Source organism: Martes martes, assembly GCF_963455335.1.
Source record: "Martes martes genome assembly, chromosome: 3".
NCBI lineage: Eukaryota > Metazoa > Chordata > Mammalia > Carnivora > Mustelidae > Martes > Martes martes.
The window spans coordinates 137998394-138016516 of NC_137890.1; the positions used below are offsets into that span (position 1 = coordinate 137998394).

Here is an 18123-nt window from a genome sequence, read left to right on the forward strand (position 1 = left end):
AATAAAAATATAGCTGTATTAAGATTATAAACAGAAATGCAATGTATATCTCCTATTGTCTGAAGAAGCCATATTAGCTAATATGAAAAAATAATCTTCTGCATTTTTGAAAAGAATTTTCTGTTGTTTACCATCTGTTTTCCAAAAGCAAAGGAAGTCATTATGTTTTTCCTGTTTCATGTCACTTGTGATTTGTGTATATGATTGAAAATATGAGTAAAATGGAACTTATGAAAAATCTAAGTTTGGGTCTGGCTAGGTAGTATACCATAGTCTTCTTGCATCTAAAACATCTATTTTTCCCTTTTTACTCAATACTTAGTACATAAAAATGTACGGAAGCCTAGGGATTTTCAAGTAGTCTCTAAAAAATAAGCATTCATTTTTATCAGGGTGATTTCTCAGCTTTGCTGAAGGGACAGATTCTTCAGTATTTTTCTTCCCCTTGTCTTAATGGCACCTACCATTCTTAAGGGCATTAAGTAATGTTGTTGCCTGAGTTCTAAGTAGAAAGAAAATTAAACCTCCATTTGGAAATATTGAGCTGAATCTTGACTTGTCCCTTTCGACCTATTTGACTTAGAAAATCACACAACCTGTGACTTTCTATTAACTCATTATACATCCAATGTAATTATAGCAATTGTGTGGGGTTGTGTTGAGACTTGGAAGAGGTACCATAATATATGCAAAGCTTCCAGTACTAATCCTAGAATTTAGCACTCAATATAAAATATCTATCATTATATAAGCTTGCTATGTGAGTTATAAAGTACTTTGATATAGTATTTAACCTACAGATCATGCTTATGACTAGAAGAACAGGTATCTTTGTCCTCATTTAAAAGTGAGAAACTAAAGCTCAGCTGTAGGCTGGCACCAAGAAAAGGATCTAACAAGGCACAGGATTTCTGGTCTGTACTTCTTTTACAAATGGAGCCTTTGGGAGGTGGGGTGGGCAAAGGAAGCTTCTTTTATTTACCATTGTCTTATTTCCAGGCTAAGTTTACTCTGTAGCAGAGCAAGATGGCTGAGAATATTCTGGAACTATGGATACAGGCCCCAAGGGTATCTATTTTGCAGCATTAATCCACAAACTAAAATATTTATAACTACACTCGAAGTTATATTAGAAAAACATATATGTACCAAAGATTTTATTCTTCTAAAAATTCTTGTTATGTAAGTATGGTAAGAAATTTTGTAAAAAGGACAGGTATCTGCAGTTTTTTTCTCTGTATAAATTGTTAGAGTGGTTTTTTTTTTTTTAATGTAAAAATAAATCTTTAAATGATCAGGTCTAGGGCCTCCAAACCTGTGAGGAGAAGGTATTTTTTGTATTCCTGAAATCTTTTAGATTCTTTGGGATGGTTCTGAAAATAAACTGAAGGCAGTGAGGGGAGGAACAACATGCTATCTGCCTTTGCCCTTCCCTCCTCTCTCCCCTCCCCTCCACCCGCCACTGGGATTCCTGACTAACAAAGCATGTGGGAGTGAGTAAGCAAATGCCCTAGAGAGCTACTTGGAGATTGCCAGGTAAGACTTCAAGGTCCTCCTGATAGATGGTATCTAATCCATTGATCAGGGATCCCTAACTTAGGGCCTTGGGAACAACATATGCCTAGCTTTAGACTGGCCTATGTTCCCTAAAGCCTCCTTCTTAGAATCATAAAAAAGTATTTAAACTGCTAAAGAGATTAATTATATTTGCCTAGGTAATATACATGCTATGATTCAGATTTCATCTGAACATACATTAGACTGCCTCAAATCCTTACAGAGCTGTATCACAAATTTCAAATAATAACATAAATGACTACTGCACAGTAGTGCTGCCGAAAAGAAAATGGTTAGTATTCATTAGGAGCAATAGTCTCTTTCTTGTTAGAGTAAATTAGTATATATTGTCTGAATCTCTTATATCATGTTGATGAAGTGTTAGAATATAAGTGAGGTTCGGTGGGGTGAGGTCCGGAGCTGATGACCAAGAAAGAATTCTTGAGACATCTTTGGTGCAAAATGGTGGTTTATTAAAGCGTGGGGGCAGGACCTGTGGGCAGAAAGAGTTGCTGCCCCGGGGTTGTGAGGAGTGGTCCATTATATGCTTGCAAGTTGGGAGGGGGTCAGGGATGGTGTAAGTCTCTAAGGAATTTTGGAAGCAAGGTTTCCAGGACCTTGAGGGGCTAGCTATTGTTGGGAAAAAGGTGTCAGCACGCTTCTTGGAGGGTTTAGAGATAAAGTTTTCAAATTAATTGTTAAAGTAGACTTCAGGATCCTGGTAGGGGTTAGGGGTGGGTCAGGCTAGGATTGCCCTTTGCCCTTAGCCAAGTGTTAAGGTGGAGGTAGTTGAGTCCCTAGAGGAATATCACTCTGTCTTTTTCAAGGGCTTGTCAGTGGGTAAGGAAATTAAATAATCTTTCTTCTGCCTCTGTTTCCCACATTAATGTGGCCAACATTCTACTTTTTAGGTAGCTAATAATCAGAATTCTCTAAGTTGGTCATTTTGTTAATTTACCTCACAAGAACAAGAAGGGCCCGAAACCCTAGTTTAATAGGAAACAATCTGAATATTCTGAAAATTTAGTGTAAGTAAATTTATATATGACAAAAGGAAATGAAAATGTGAACTAAAGGATACATGGTAAGTTTCTTGCAGAAGTAAGGTAACAAGGGAGAAAGGTAACCCTACAACAGGTGAATGAATGCATCTATGTTTAAAGTGTGTGTATACACACACGTATGATGCTGTCTCTAGCTACTGTGTATTATGCATATGGATATGACATACATACAGCTACCATTGCATGACAGGAGGCACTTTGTTTCATAGTATCATAGTTTGATTTCTACATTTTATAGGTGGAGGAAACTGAGTGGTAACTTGTTTGTTCAAGGCCATACTGATTAGATTTGAATCCAGGTCTGCTTGCCCCTGAAACTTCTGTTCTTTTTTGCTACAATATGCTTCCTCCAGCTGTAGCTTTGTGCCATTTCTATCAGCACAGCTGGAAGAATGAGAAGACTCCAGAACAAATTTAGTAATTTACATTACACTGTATGATCCTCTTGGTTTCCCCTTTTCAGACACTCCTCCTTTAAGATATTTCCCTCCCCCACAATACCCTGTAGGCCTGCCTTCATACCCCCACAGCTCCACTACCATCACATCCTTTGGCCCGACTGTCCAGATTCCTGTTTCTCATGGTGTCATCTAAACCCGGCTACTGGGCTGATATCACATCTCCATTCACTTTGCCTGCTGTGTGCACCATTCCCTCAGGGTCAAGGTCTCTGTTTTCCAAAGTGATTATATTGTGTTAGTGAGGGCAATAGCTAATGTGTTCCTCCATACCTAGGAGGATATTTACATGTCAACAGTGAAATGACTATGTCTTTAGAAAGTACTAAAATTTGTTCTCAAAGTCTTAAGCAATTTGGTACAAAAATATCAAGCTCATAGGAGAGACTTTTTTTTGGAGGGTCAGGTCTCTAAGTGGACCTTAGTCACGTTTGCCTCCTCGTCAGGCCTATGTCTAGTTAATAATATTGCTCATCCACGAAATCAATTCCAAAAAGAAATGATATATTTATCAACCTAAAAGACTTGGTTATATATCACAGATATCGGCTATCGCCAATAGAATCATTGTTTTTTCCTGAGTCTGTGCCTCTTATGTTTGAAATCTCAGCAGTTAGTTCTCAGAGTCTGTATGCCTGTACAGGAAGTTTAAAAAAGGTATCTGTAGCAACTCTTGGTAGCTCAAAGAAGGCTCTGAATATTTAGATTTTATGTTCTTAAATGTCAAAAGCAGATATTCTAAATAACTAAATCAAGATAAAATAAGAAAAACCCGGCTTTTCTGTTCTTCACCTACACCAATGAACTCAGTCCAAATAACTAATCCAAAACTACCAAAGGAAAGGAAGAAGAAAGAAAACTAGAGACAGCAACATGAAGAGATGCAATATGAGTTTGGAATAAGTTCTGTTGTTAATTTTGTCCAAAATAATTTTTAGTAACTCTGGCCATAAGATGGAAGTATTTATGAAAATAAAAAATTCTTGAGGTGCATAAGATAGCCTGGTGTCTAGGACGCTGGACTTGAGACTCTCCAGCCAAAAATCCTGTATCATTCAAATCCAAGCACTTTGTTGAGCAACCTTGGACAAGTTACTTAACCTCTCTATATGTCCGTTTTCTTAAAGTGGGGACAATGAGAGCAATCAACCACATGAGGGTATTACAAGGGTAAAATGAGTTAATATAGATAAAAGCACCTAAAACTGGGTCTGGCATAAATAAATACTAATCAGGTGTTAATAATAACATCACTGCTGTTATTGTTACACAATTGTCGCTACCACAGCTCAGAGACTGGGAAGCTCAACAATCCAAAGGCCAAAAAAAAGGGTGAGGGGGCAGTATCTGCACTTTTTTACATTTTTAAAAAGACCAGTATAAAATGCCAATAATTTTGACTTGTGATGTGGGATTTTTGGCTTGAGATACAGTCCACCAAACACATCTTCTACTTACTTTCCCCAAAGAAAAGCATGTGCTCCAAGCTGTCTTATTTATATAAATGGCTACAGAGTGATTAGATAAACATTATAATTAAATGCCCTCATCCAGAAATCTTTGCTTTTGTTTCAAGGCTAATGGAGGTGATCAGTCCTCCTTACATGAGAAGAGCCTGTGGCTGTCTTCTAGAAAACATAATTTGGTAGAACTCCCTTCACCGTTATAACTAATTTTAGTTTCTGGGTTGCAGATGCTCTCCTTTGTCTTTGTAGTTATTATTAGTACCTTCCTGTGTGTACTGAACAATAATGGTTTGTGATTCATTTTTTTGAAGTTTCTTTATTGACTAAATTAGCCCCCAGAGTGCTGTATATCAAGTTAGGTTTTGATATAAGGCATAAAATCAGAGAACTATGATCTATCTGTAGAAGTCAAACACATTTTTATGCCTATTCTTCTTCCAAAAGTATTTTGAGTTACCAAAATGATAAAATCACACTACAGAATATTTACAGAATAAAAAATTAAAAAGAAATCTCTTATAGTATTTCCACCAGTTACTGTAATATTTTTGGCATATTTCTGGTAGTAGTTCTTACATATATTTTCAACATATATGTAAGCATACAATGACTTTAATCTTTTCTTTTCTTTCTTAAGGTGGTGGGGGAGGGGAAGAGTGAGAGAGAAAGAATTCCAAGCAGGCTCCATGCTCAGCACAGAGTCCCACACAGGGCTTGATCTCACGACCCCAAGATCATGACCTGAGCTGAAATCAAGAGTCAGACACTTAACTGAAGGAACCACCCAGGTGGCCCTTTAATCTTTTCTATACAGCACCGTAACAAAAACATTTTCCATGTGGCTACATTATTCTTCACAACTATAATTGTTAACGGATGCGACATGGTTTACTTACTCACTCCTTATTATTAAACATTTAATTTGTTTCTATTAAGATGTCTATTTAAATAACACAATGGGAAGTCTTTTATGAATATATTTATTTCCATATTTTGGAATTTATTCTTAGAAGAGATTGTCTAAGTACTTATAACTGTCTCTCTAGGAAATTATCTAAACTTATAGCTATATCATGAAGAAAAAAACTTTTCAAAAGTGTGCAAAATAACTCTATAAAACACTATGACTGCTAACTAATACCAAAAACAATACTCTCTCTGTTAAATTCTTAAAGGGGTTATCATCTGAATTTCATTTCCATTCAAATAGCCATATCCTCTCCTTGGCCTCTAAATACATAACTTTAGAAGTATTTCTCACTCTCATGACATTCTGCCTCTTTGTATGTTGGCACTCATGTCAACTATAATTAAGCAGTTCTTTGAGTAATGTTTAATGTCTAACTTTGTCAAGAGATAATATGCTGTGGAAGAGCAGAGACCACACCTGTTTGGTCACTTTTACACCCAAATGTCTAGCACACAGCAGGCAATCTTGTCTATTCATTCATTGATATATAATGATTTAAAATTTTGTGCAGAATATTTTGCTAACTGCTATGGGGAAATAAATAGAAATATATGACAGTCCTTGCCTTTAAGGAGTTGTAATAATAATAATAATCCTTTACTATTATTTTTATTTTAATATGCTGTAGGAGTTAGTTCATGGACTTTAAAACCAGATGGATTAGGGGTGCCTGGGTGGTTCAGTCATTAAGTGTCTGCCTTCAGCTTAGGCATGATCCCAGGGTCCTGGGATGGAGCCTTGAATCTGGCTCCCTGCTCAGCAGGAAGCCTGCTTCTCCCTCTCCCACTCCCCCTGCTTGTGTTCCCTCTCTCACTGTGTCTCTCTCTGTCAAATAAATGAATAAAATCTTGGGGGAAAAAAAAGATGGATTTGAGTTTGACTCTCATTTATCACCTATTGGCTATATGATATTGGACAAATTAGTTAACTTGTTGGAACCTCGCATTATTAATCATCTGTAAAGCAGGGGTAATACTGGTTCCACAGATTATTGTGAGGTTAAAATAAAGTCATGGATGCAAAATTTTGTTATAGCTCTTATAAATTAGAAAGTAATCCATGATTTTTTGTTGAATGAATGAATAAAGCCTTGTCAATTTTGGATTTTCTTCCTTTTTTCCCAGTGGTTTATTCACTTTCTTCCCATTATCATTGTCTGAGTCAACAGTAAAGACAAACACTTCACACCTAGGCTAGTGATTCTTGCTCCCATTTCTATGATCACCTTCTAATCTATTATCACACAATTCTTCCCAGAGCTTTGTCATTATCCCCAACTTTTCACCAGATAAAACTTACTACGATTTTTAAGGATCCTTGACAGTTGGTCCCAAGAGTCCATTCTGTCTATCTCAGTGCCCTCAACTCTAATTATGACCTGCTCATACAGAACATACAGATACAATAAAGAGAGAGAAAACCATGGATAAGCTGTATAAAATAAACTCAGATGACAGGTACAACAGAGATAGCATGACAACTTAGGGTTTATTTATTCTATGAATATTTTCCAACTCCCCAGAGTAATTTCTTACTTCTTCCTCCAGGCTATTATGCGTATATCTAGCACAAATACTACACTATGCTGCAATTATTTGAGTAGGCATTGTCTCTAGCTCCCTCCTCATTTATTGATTTGACAAATACTCAAATGTGCAGCACAATGTACAAAGTGCCCCTCTAGGCTCTTCCTAATAATCACCAAGCTCCTTGAGAGTGGAAACCATATCATAGTCATTTTCGTACTATCAATGCAAATACAATACAGAGAAAACCAATGGATACTGATGGAATAATCCAATGAGTGAGTAAGAAAATGCATGAACAAAATGGCAAATCTATTTATTATACTTGGAACATTTTGCTCTATTCTACCCTTGAATTTTGTAGGCCGTTATTTTCTTGAAATGGGAAATAAATTCGGTTATTACAGGGAACTGATTTGATGAGCACCACCTGGCTCATCTTTTATTCTTGCCATAAGATGAATTTCCCATCATAAGACTTATTCTTAGAAAGAAATTATAAAATAATGCATGCACACGATGCCAATTGAACACTTTAAAATATGCAGAGAAAACAAGCCTTTTTTTCCCTCACAGTCCTATCTTCCACATGCCCCAAATATTATAGGTTTGGTAGGTATGCTTCCAGATCTATTTCCTGTGTATTTCAAATATACTTCCCATGCATTTTTGAGAGTTAAGACATTGTCTCTAGAAGTCTGCTCTCAGGGGTTTACCTAAGGCCGCAAAATAGGATATTGGTGCAGATTCCTTTTAAGTCAAGTTATTACCAAGCTTCTTAAAAATAACAAGGTGATGTAGGGCTTCAGTGGGATGCAGCAAAACTCATCTCTAGCCAAGATTTTTCTCCCTCCTTGTCATATGCCTATTTATGGCTAACCAAAATAAGTACTTTTACGTTCTAACAAGCTTTAAAATTAGAATCCATTTTACCTCTACTATTATTCAAATATTTGTTTTTTATCCCTCTGTTTTCATATTTTTTATTTCCTATTAGAAATTAAAAACTGGTTGAAGATAATATAAATGACCTAAATACAATAAAAATTTATCTAAACTCTTTTATGTTCTAAATGCTAATCATAAAAATTCCTTTGGCAAACCAGTGGCTTATAATGTAGTATGGTGTCAAAAGTGTTCAACTAGACATTAGATGTCTTGGGTTTTATTTTTATTTTATAAAGATTTTATTTATTTGCTTGTTTGTTTACTTATTTGAGAGAGAGAGTGGGAGATAGAGAGAGCACACAAGTGAGGGCAGGGGAGCAGAGAGGCAGAAGGACAGGGAGAAACAGACTCCCTACTGAGCAGGGAGCCCAACATGAGGCTCAGCTTGATCCCAGAACCCTGGGATCATGATCTGAGCCAAAGGTAGATGCTTAACTGACTGAGCCACCCAGGGGCTCAAGATATCTTGGGCTGTAGACCCAGTTCTTCCACTTGGATAAGTCATAAACCCTCTGAGTCTTGGGGTTTTTTTGTGTTTTGCTTGTTTCAGGGTTTTTTTTGTTTTGTTTTGGTTTTAGCCCTAAATAGAGGTAATATTCATTCAACACTTATTCATTTATGCAACAAATATTCATTGAGTATCTATTTTGTGCCAGGAGCTGATTCAAGACACTGGAAAAGCCATGATCAAAACAGACTAAATTCCCTCCCTTCATGAACTGTTCACTCTAAAAGGGGAACAGACAATACATTAGAATGACTAATAAAGGTATCACTATTCATATGCACAAAACTACATGCTGGTGAGGAGGCAGATTGGTGAGAACTCTCATACATTGCTGGTAAGGATACAAAATGGTGCAACCACATTGGCAGAGTCTTATAAAGTTACACTTTTTAACACAGCAATCCTGTTTCTAGGTATTTATCTTAGAGAAAATGAAAACATGGCCCAAATAAAGACCGGCAGATGAAGCAATATAAACCCAGAGCAGAAACAACCCAAAAGACAATCAGCTTGTAATTGGATAGACATTTTGTAGTACTTTTATACAGTGGAATACTACCCAGTAATAAACAGTAAAAAACTGATGCAGGCAACAATATGAGTAAATCTCAATAGCATTATAATAAGGTGGGGGGGAAGCAGGCACAAAAGGTTCAATACTCAATAATTCAATTTATGTGAAATTCTAGAAAAGGTAAAACTTCAGAGACAGAAATCATATCAGTAATTGTCAGGGGTTGAGGTTTGGGGTGAGAGATTGACTTTGAAAGGGCATAAGGAAACATTTTGGGAAATGTTCTATGATGTTTCAAATGTGCTGTCACTCATTTGTCAAGACTCATTTAAGGGTATACTTAAAGGGGTATATTTTATTGTGTGTAAAAATAATGCCTCAATAACTCTTACTTTTAAAAATATATATAAATTATGTAATATTTTAGATAGAGGAAAGAGAGAAGGGAGTTGAAATTTTAGTTAGAAAGTCCTCAAGTAGATAATTTTGAAGGAAGTAAAGGAACAAACTACATAGATACCTGGAGAAGGACATTCAGGCAAAAAGCATTGCAAATGTGAAAACTGAGAAGCAGAAACATGCCAAGTGTGTTTACCGAAGAGCAAGCAGATCAGTGTGGCTATAGAGCAGGGGGTTGAGGAAGCAGGAGATACGAGAGGAGAACAGATCACACAACACTTGACGATAATGGGAAGCTACCAGTGGGCTTTGAGAAGCAGAGTGACATGAAGTGACCTGAAGTTTAAGAGAAAATTCCAGATGCTTCATACATAAGAGTCTATGAAAAAACAAATATAAAATTAGGAACACCAGTTGGAAGACAAACTAATAATTTAGACAAGGGATTATGGGGGGTAGAGGGTGGCAAAAAGGGTTTATATTCTATATAAAGCCATTTGATTTGCTGAGAAATCTAGGTGTGTGACAAAGAGAATTAAGAATAAACCCATGGTTTTTAGTCTGAACTGCTGAAAGGATGGGATTGCCATCATTAGAAGGAGAGACTTGAGAGAATTTGCGCTTACAACTGCAAACACAGATAGGACTAACCTATAAGCATTTACCCAGTATAGGAGTTTGCTAGGGCTGCCATACCAAAATACCACAGACTGCGTGGCTTAAACACCAGAAAGTTACTCTCTCACAGTTCTGGAGACAGGAAGTCCATGATCAAAGTGCCAGCAGGGTTGGTTTTCTCTGAGGTCTCTCTCTCTTGACTTGCAGATGGCTGCCCTCTTGCTGTGTCTTCATGTGATCTTTTCACCATGTATGTGCCTCCCAGTGTCTCTGTGTGTCCAAATACTTTCTTCTTATAAGCACAGCAGTCAGATTTTATTAGGACCCACCCCTATAGCCTCACTTAACCTAAATCACCTCTTTAAAAGCCCTGTCTTCAAATGTAGCCACATTTGGAGCTCCTGGGGATTTGGGCTTCTGCATACAAACTTTGAGGGAACACAATCCAGCCTGTAACACCCAGTGATATAATTTCAGAGTGAGTAGAACTATCTTGTTTATCCTCTAAAAACTTGGTATTATAATTTTAAAAAATCTACTGTGGGTGCTTCATTCTTTTAGGTATCAAATTTTTTTTTTAAATGGAAGAAATAAATTAGACTCCAGCTAATTATCTTTAGAGCAAGTTCTAATTGACCAAGAAGACACCAGGTACATATGTAACGAAGAGATGAGCAACACAGTGGAGTTGAATGGAAGTAGTAGAACTGGCCTGGACACACAATGAGAATTCACATACATGACATATTTCCTTACCCTTCACAAATTTAAACAGTCCTGGGAAGACATTGTTTATAAAAATAGCTTTTAGGGTGGTATATAAAAACCGAGAACTGTAACTATAGAATTTTTTTTAAGATTATTTATTTATTTATTTATTTGACAGACAGAGATCAGAAGCAGGCAGAGAGGCAGGCAGAGAAGGGAGTGGGGGAAGCAGGCTCCCAACTGAGCAGAAAGCCCAACACAGGGCTCGATCCCAGGACCCTGAGATCATGACCTAAGCCGAAGGCAGAGGCTTATTAACCCACTGAGTCACCCAGGTGCCCCACTATAGAATGTTTTTACAAAGTAAATTCTTCCTTTCCAGAGTCAACTTGAAATTTTCCTGTTTGTTAAAAAATAAATATAAAGTGTATAAGCTAAACATTTAATGTTATCAAGAATTTCAAGTATAAAAAATACCCTACGCTAACTGAATCTGGTTGGTTTTATAAAATATCTAGTAGGAACAGTATTCAGAGCAATTAACATATTAATTTCAGTAGTTAAAGGGAAGTGTTTCTTCCTCCAAAACAAGTTATTAACAATGTCTCTAAGCATTTATTCAGCGTGACTAATACTATAAAGTATGTAGCAGTGGCACTTAAAATATTCAGCAAACTGGAGATAAATGAATAAATAATGTAGCAGCATTTTACTTGAACAAGAATAATTTCCTCAAAATTTCCCAATAGGAATGGCAGACACCTCGAGTAAAATTATCAAATCATATACAAAGTGCCAACACTGGCATTATACTCATCTCATAAAGAATTCATGGCAATGTGCCCAGCAGGTGAAATATAAGCAGGATTCAGGTCCTGTTTAAGCCTGTCATCAGGTACCAAAAATGGCTGGACACTGAATCAGCTAGGAATTAAGCTTCAAGTGCCATCTCTAGGAGTTGAGGGTCATGATTCACTTGCTAGATTCCCATATATCTTAATTATCTTTAATTTTTTAAATAGACTTTATTTTTTAGAGTAGTTTTAGCTTCACAGGGATATTAAGCAGAAGATACAGACATTTCCCATATACCCCCTGCCTGGATGCATGTATCACTTCCCCCATTATCAACATTCTCCGCCAGAGCGGAACATTTGTTGTAACCCATTAACCACATTAACACATCATTATCATTCCAAGTCTATTGTTCAGGATTCACTCTTGGTGTTGGACATTCTATGAGACTGAACACATTTATAATGTCATGTATTCACCATTACAGTAGCATACAGAGTAGTTTTACTGCTCTAAAAATCCTGTTTTATTAATGTTGAGTTTTAGATGTTCTTTGGATGTTTTAGATAACAGTTCTTTATTAGATATGTCTTTTGCAAATGTATTCTCCCAGTCTGTGGCTTGTCTTTTCCTTCTTTTAACATTATCTTTCAAAGAGTAGAAAATTTTAATTTTAATGAGGCCCAGCTTTAATTCTTTCTTTTTCATATATCATACCTTTCATGTTGTATCTCAAAAGTACTAACTAAACCCAAGGTCATCTAGAGTTTCTTTTATGTTATTTTCTAGGATTGTTATAGTTTTGCATTTTACATTCAGGAATATGATCCACTTTCAGTTAATTTTTATGAAGGGCATAATTCTGTGTGTCAAGATTCATTTTTTTGCATGTGGATGTCCAGTTGTTCAGCACCATTTGTTAAAAAGACTGTCTTTGTATTGCCTTTGCTCATTTGTCAAAGATTAGTTGACTGTATTTCTGGGCTCTCTATTGTTCCATTGATCTGTTTGTCCATTATTTTGCCAATACCTCACTGTCTGGATTACTGGAGCTTTATAGTAAGTGTAGAAGTCGGGTAGTTCCAGTCCTCCCACTTAGTTCTCCTTCATTATTCTGGGTCTTTTGCCTCTCCATACAAACTCTAGAATCAGTTTGTTGATATCCATAAAACAACTTTCTAGGATTTTATTTGGGATTCTGTTGCATCTATAGGTCAAATTGGGAAGAACTGACATTTTGACAATATTGAGTCTTCCTACCAATGATCATGTACTATCTCTCCATTTATTTAGGTTTTTTTATTTGTTTCATTAGAGTTTTGTCATTTTCCTCATATAGATCTTATACCTATTGTGTTAGATTTATACTTCAATTTTTTTTGGTGTAAATGGTATTGTGTTTTTAATTTCAAATTCCACTTGTTCATTGCTGGTATATAGAAAAGTGATTGACTTTTGTATATCAACCTTGTCTCCTGAAGCCTTGGTATAATTACTTTTTAGTTCCAGGAGTGTTTTGTTGATTCTTCCAGATTTTCCACATAAATAATCATGTCATTTATAAACAAAGACAGTTTTATTTTTCCTTTTCAATCTGTATACCTTTTATTTGTTTTTCTTTTCATACTACATTTGCTCGAACTTCCAATACAATGTTGAAAAGGAGTGGTGAGAGGGAATACCCTTGACTTGTTCCTGATCTCAGTGGGAAAACTTTTAGTTTCTCATCATTAAATATGGTGTTAGCTGTAGGTTTTTCTGCATTCTTTATCATGTTGAGGAAATTTCCCTCTATTTCTAGTTTACCAAAAGTTTTATCATGAATGCTTTTACTGTTTTTATTGATATGATCATGGAATTTATCAACTTCAGTCTGTTGATGGAATTCCTTGTATTAATTGATTTTCAAATGTTGAACCAGCCTTGCATACTTGAAAAATCCCACTTGACTGTGGTGTAAAATTTTTTTACACATTGTTGAAGTTGAGTTGCTAATGTTTTATTGAGGATTTTTACATATTTGGTTATGACAAATATTGGTCTATAGTTTCCTTTTCTTATATCTTTCTATGGTTTTGATATTAGGCTAATGCTAGACTTATAAAAATGAATTAGGGAGTATCCTCTCTGCTTCTATCCTCTGAAAGAGATTGTAGAGAATTGATATAATGTTTTCCTTAAGTGTTTGGAAGAATACAACAGTGAATTCAACAGGGCCTGATGTTTTCTTTCTTGGAAGATTATTAATTATTGATTCAATTTCTTTAATAGATATAGGCCTATTCAGATAATCTATTTCCTGTGTAAGTTTTGGCAGTCTGTCTTATTCAAGGAATTAGTCCATTTTATCTAGGTTATCAATTTTGTGGGTTCATAGTATCACTTTATATTCTTTTTAGTGCTAATGGGATCTTTAGTGATGTCCCCATCTCTCATTTAGAGATGTCCCTCTCTCTAATATCATTCTGATATTAGCAATTTGTGTACATTCTCTTTTTTTCTTTGTTAGCCCAGGTAGAGGCTTACCAATTTTATTGATCTTTTCAAAGAACCAGACTTTGGTCCTTTAATTTTCTTTATTGGTTTCCCATTTTTAATTTCATTGATTTCTACTTTGATTTTTATTATTTCTTTCCTTTGGCTAATTTTTAAAATTAATTTGCTTTTTTTCCCCTAGTTTCCTAAGGTTGAAGCTGAGATCATTGATTTGAGACACTTCTTCTTTTCTAATCCATACATTCAGTGTTATAAATTTCCATCTAAGCATTGCTTTCATTGCATCTCACAAATTTTTAAAAGCTGTGTTTTCATTTTCATTTAGTTCAAAATGATTACCTTTAATTACATCAGTACAGTTCATTACACTGATTAACAAACCAGTACTTTCACCAATGAAAATCCATTTCTGACATTCAACAAAGCCTTAGTGTTGATTGAGATGTGACTAGTAGATAGGTTTGTGGTAATCTTTTCTGGAGTTTAGACTCTCTGCTTTAATGTTAGTTGACCACTGCTGGAGTTTAGACTCCTGAGTAAAATACCAGCTACCAATGGTTGTGGGTTAACCTACATACACAGATTACTGCAGTATCTGTGCTATTTTACTATAGATTGAAACATCATTATATTCCATTTCAAATATTCCAGATTGTATCCTTAAATCTAGGTCAATTCAGGAAGTGAAATAAGGTCAATACTTTAAAGACTGTAAACTCTCTGAGAATGTTCATCACATCTCAACTAAGTGAAATGCTGTGTATTTGATACACAGCCACATGACCGGAGGCCATTCCTTATATCTTAAGAGAAGAAACCAACAATTTTACTTGTCACTCTCCCTCTAATGTTGGATGTTCATGTAAATTTCTGTCCTTTCACAGCCCTTCGACAAGAAAGCATGAAAAATAATTTATTTAATGTCTGCAAATCTGCAGTTATAGAAAAGGAAAATAGTAACTAAAGGTGACTCTGAGAAGTAACATAGTTGCAAGACAGTTAAGAAGGCTTTCTCCTATCTACCAACCCTCTTGGCCCCTGGAGGCAGAAAGATGAAGAGACACTAATCTAGCACTCAAAAGGCTCATAACCCATTAGAAACAATGAAGATAAAACAGGCAAATGATAAACTTACATTGGATGCTACTGCTAGTGAAGTTAAGACTTTATCATTAAAATGAGAATTTAGTTCAAAGAGAGAAGGAAAAACAAAGATAGCAAGTGTTTGGATTAAAAATCAAGAATGGGATGGGCTGCCAGAAGTTTCTTTACTGAATAGTCATTTATTGAGTGCCTATAATTATATTTATTTGATTCTAAGATGTCAGATAATCTATCAGCTTTTTAAAGGAGAAAAAACTCTATGTTAAATGTGTCTATCAGTTGTAAGGGGCCTTCCCAAAAATGTAAAAATATGAACATGCTCATTTTAGGACACATGTAAAGCACTTCGTAAAGACAGCAGGTTCAGAAGTGTGCCTACTAGTCATGGACCTAGCATTACAGAGATTAACCTGGTGGAGTTATACACACATTACAGAAATAAATACATAAAAGTATAATTATAAACTAATGTTGCAAGAAATCTGGATAAGTTTGTACATGAAGTAAAAATCTGATTTTAGAAAGTTGAAACACAGGGGTTTCTCTAAAGCCAAGTTTTATTCTTTATTCTTTGACTAGTAAACACTATAAAGTCAATGAGTTATGAGAACTTCCTTTTCATCTTCTTTCTCCCTACATCGCTGAGAAATTTTCAGTCTCTGCTAAATGTTGCAATCCTACTTCTCATTCTTCCAGATGATTTATCCACCATATTGGCACCCTGTGTAAATCTTCAGTCAGAATTAATTTTACAGATCCAGATTTGTACATCTTTATCCCACATTAAGATATTCATAGCATCTCAAGTTTACTCAAAACTTCTGGCTGAAGTCTTTGAGAGTCATGTTAAAGTTACTGTCCAAGAGCACGTTGTCTTTATTTGCCAAACAAGATTGGCCAGGTGAGGTCAATTATTTTACAACATGTTCAGTTAACCAGTATGTATCACTTCCTATAGTTTATAGCTACAGTATTACGTTGGGATTGGAAGGATAAAATTATTTTACGTTTTCTACTTTAAAGGAGACTCAAATCTAGTTGAGGAGATAAGAAAAATAGTATTCTTCCATGAGTATAATGTCACTCAATAAACACCATTTATCCAGAATAGTCCTGGTTTATGTGGAGGGTTGGAATTAGAAAAAACAAAAAACAGATGTGGGGGTACCAAAACTAAACAAACAAACAAACAAAAAATCTTTCCATAACCTAGTAGTAAAATCACCCCTCCTAATGGTTTGGTAATTGTTGAATATTATTTAACTCTAGTCTGCTAGTATATTGGAAAGTAGAGTAATAGACCCTGCTCTTTGCTTTGACCCAACCAACTGCAAAGAATTAATACCACCCCAATCTTTCTTTAGCTAGCCATCTTTGAGAGTTTTAGATTATTACTATATATTGAAGGAACATTCCATCTTACATAAGCAGAATGTTTTATTCTATTTTTGCCATTTCTTAAAATCAAAGCAACCTAGAAAAAGTTATTCCCACAAACTCATTACTTATTGCTAACTTGACATATTCAGCTTGATCATCTGGTGTAATGTATATATTCTTGAAACTAAATTGATTATCTTGACACTTGCTCTTGGCAAAATGAAAAGAAAGCTTATAGTTTCAAATATAAGGTCTACATATTACCACATTATAAGGTTAGGATGCCAGAGAAACTAGGAAAGCCTTTTTAAAAAAATCAAAGACATTTTGTTATTTGGTTGGTAAAACTATGAATTTAAGAAAATCTGAATATAGGCGGCCCAAGTATAAAGAATATCTGAAACACAGATCCTAAATACGATGCCTTTTTCAATATTTTACACCTAAACAAAATATGTGAAAGCACAGGCATATTAATTTTGCAAAGATTGCAATCTCAGACATACTGCATCCTAGCTATGACATTTTCTAAGATTTTTTTCTCATAAAAACTGTGAAAGCATGAGGCCAGCAACATCAAGAAAATTTTAGGTGAGCATGAGTATAATGGCACTTATAAACTGATTAGTGTGAAAAGGTTACAGTGGCAAGAACAAGAAAACCACCAGAAGTCATATGGAATCCATGAAACAGAAAATGCTTTCAAGCACACGTATGAGACTACACAATGCATTAACCATTATTGTTAGCAATACTTTTACTTACTTTTTTAAACACACATGACTAAAATTACATTGATAAATATATGTTATATGCATAGCAAAATATTGGTTTTGCTTCTCCAAAGACCAGGTAATGGCAATACTGATCAGATTCATGAGCGCGATGTGGGTGGTATTGGGAGCCCAAGAATCACAGTGTGAAAATCTAAGTGAGGATGGTACTGTACAGATATCTGATCAGCACATTTCCCAGAAAGATTGTCAACCTCCCTGTTTCTCTTATAGCCATTTCAGCACCAAATTGTACTAAAACCTCAGCACCCAGCAGGATGAGCCAGTCTTCCCTAACTGTGGTTGAGAAGAGAACTTGGACAATGGGACACAGTGATTAGTACACATTCCTGCTCAGTCTTCAAAAGATTAGGTTTTGGATGCATACCCTGTGATAAAACATAACTTGAACTTAAACTTGTGGGGATCTGTTTTTAGAAAAGCAGAGATGGAAACATTGAGAGTCAGGACCCATGCAACTCTCCTCCTGATTGCCCTGAAAAGCAGAAATCATGGACAAACAAAGCTATTTTTGCTCTCCAATTATCCTCTGAGCATTCGTTTTACCGAACCCCACAATTTGTCTTGATCTCATCGTTTTTAGGGAGGTTGCAATCCCACATTTATCTACTCTCTCACCATCATCTCTAATCTCTCTCTTTCCTCTGCCTCTATGTCCTCATTTCCAAACACACATAGCTCTTTTCTGTCACAAATTACCATTCACAGGAATTCACTGGCCTGTCCAATGGGCACTGTTTTTCAGTTTCTTTGATACCAAAATGGCCTGTGCATACTTTCTCCATGTTGTTACCGCCTACTCCCTTCTTCATCTTTTG

General features: G+C 35.6%; 1 protein-coding gene across 8 annotated transcripts in view; it reads right to left on the reverse strand.

Moving 5' to 3' along the window:
* The window catches only part of SLC4A10 (solute carrier family 4 member 10), a gene marked incomplete at both ends in the record, with an annotated part of 302735 nt that overhangs the window by 57469 nt on the left and 227143 nt on the right, over positions 1-18123 (reverse strand). The window lies entirely within an intron of this gene.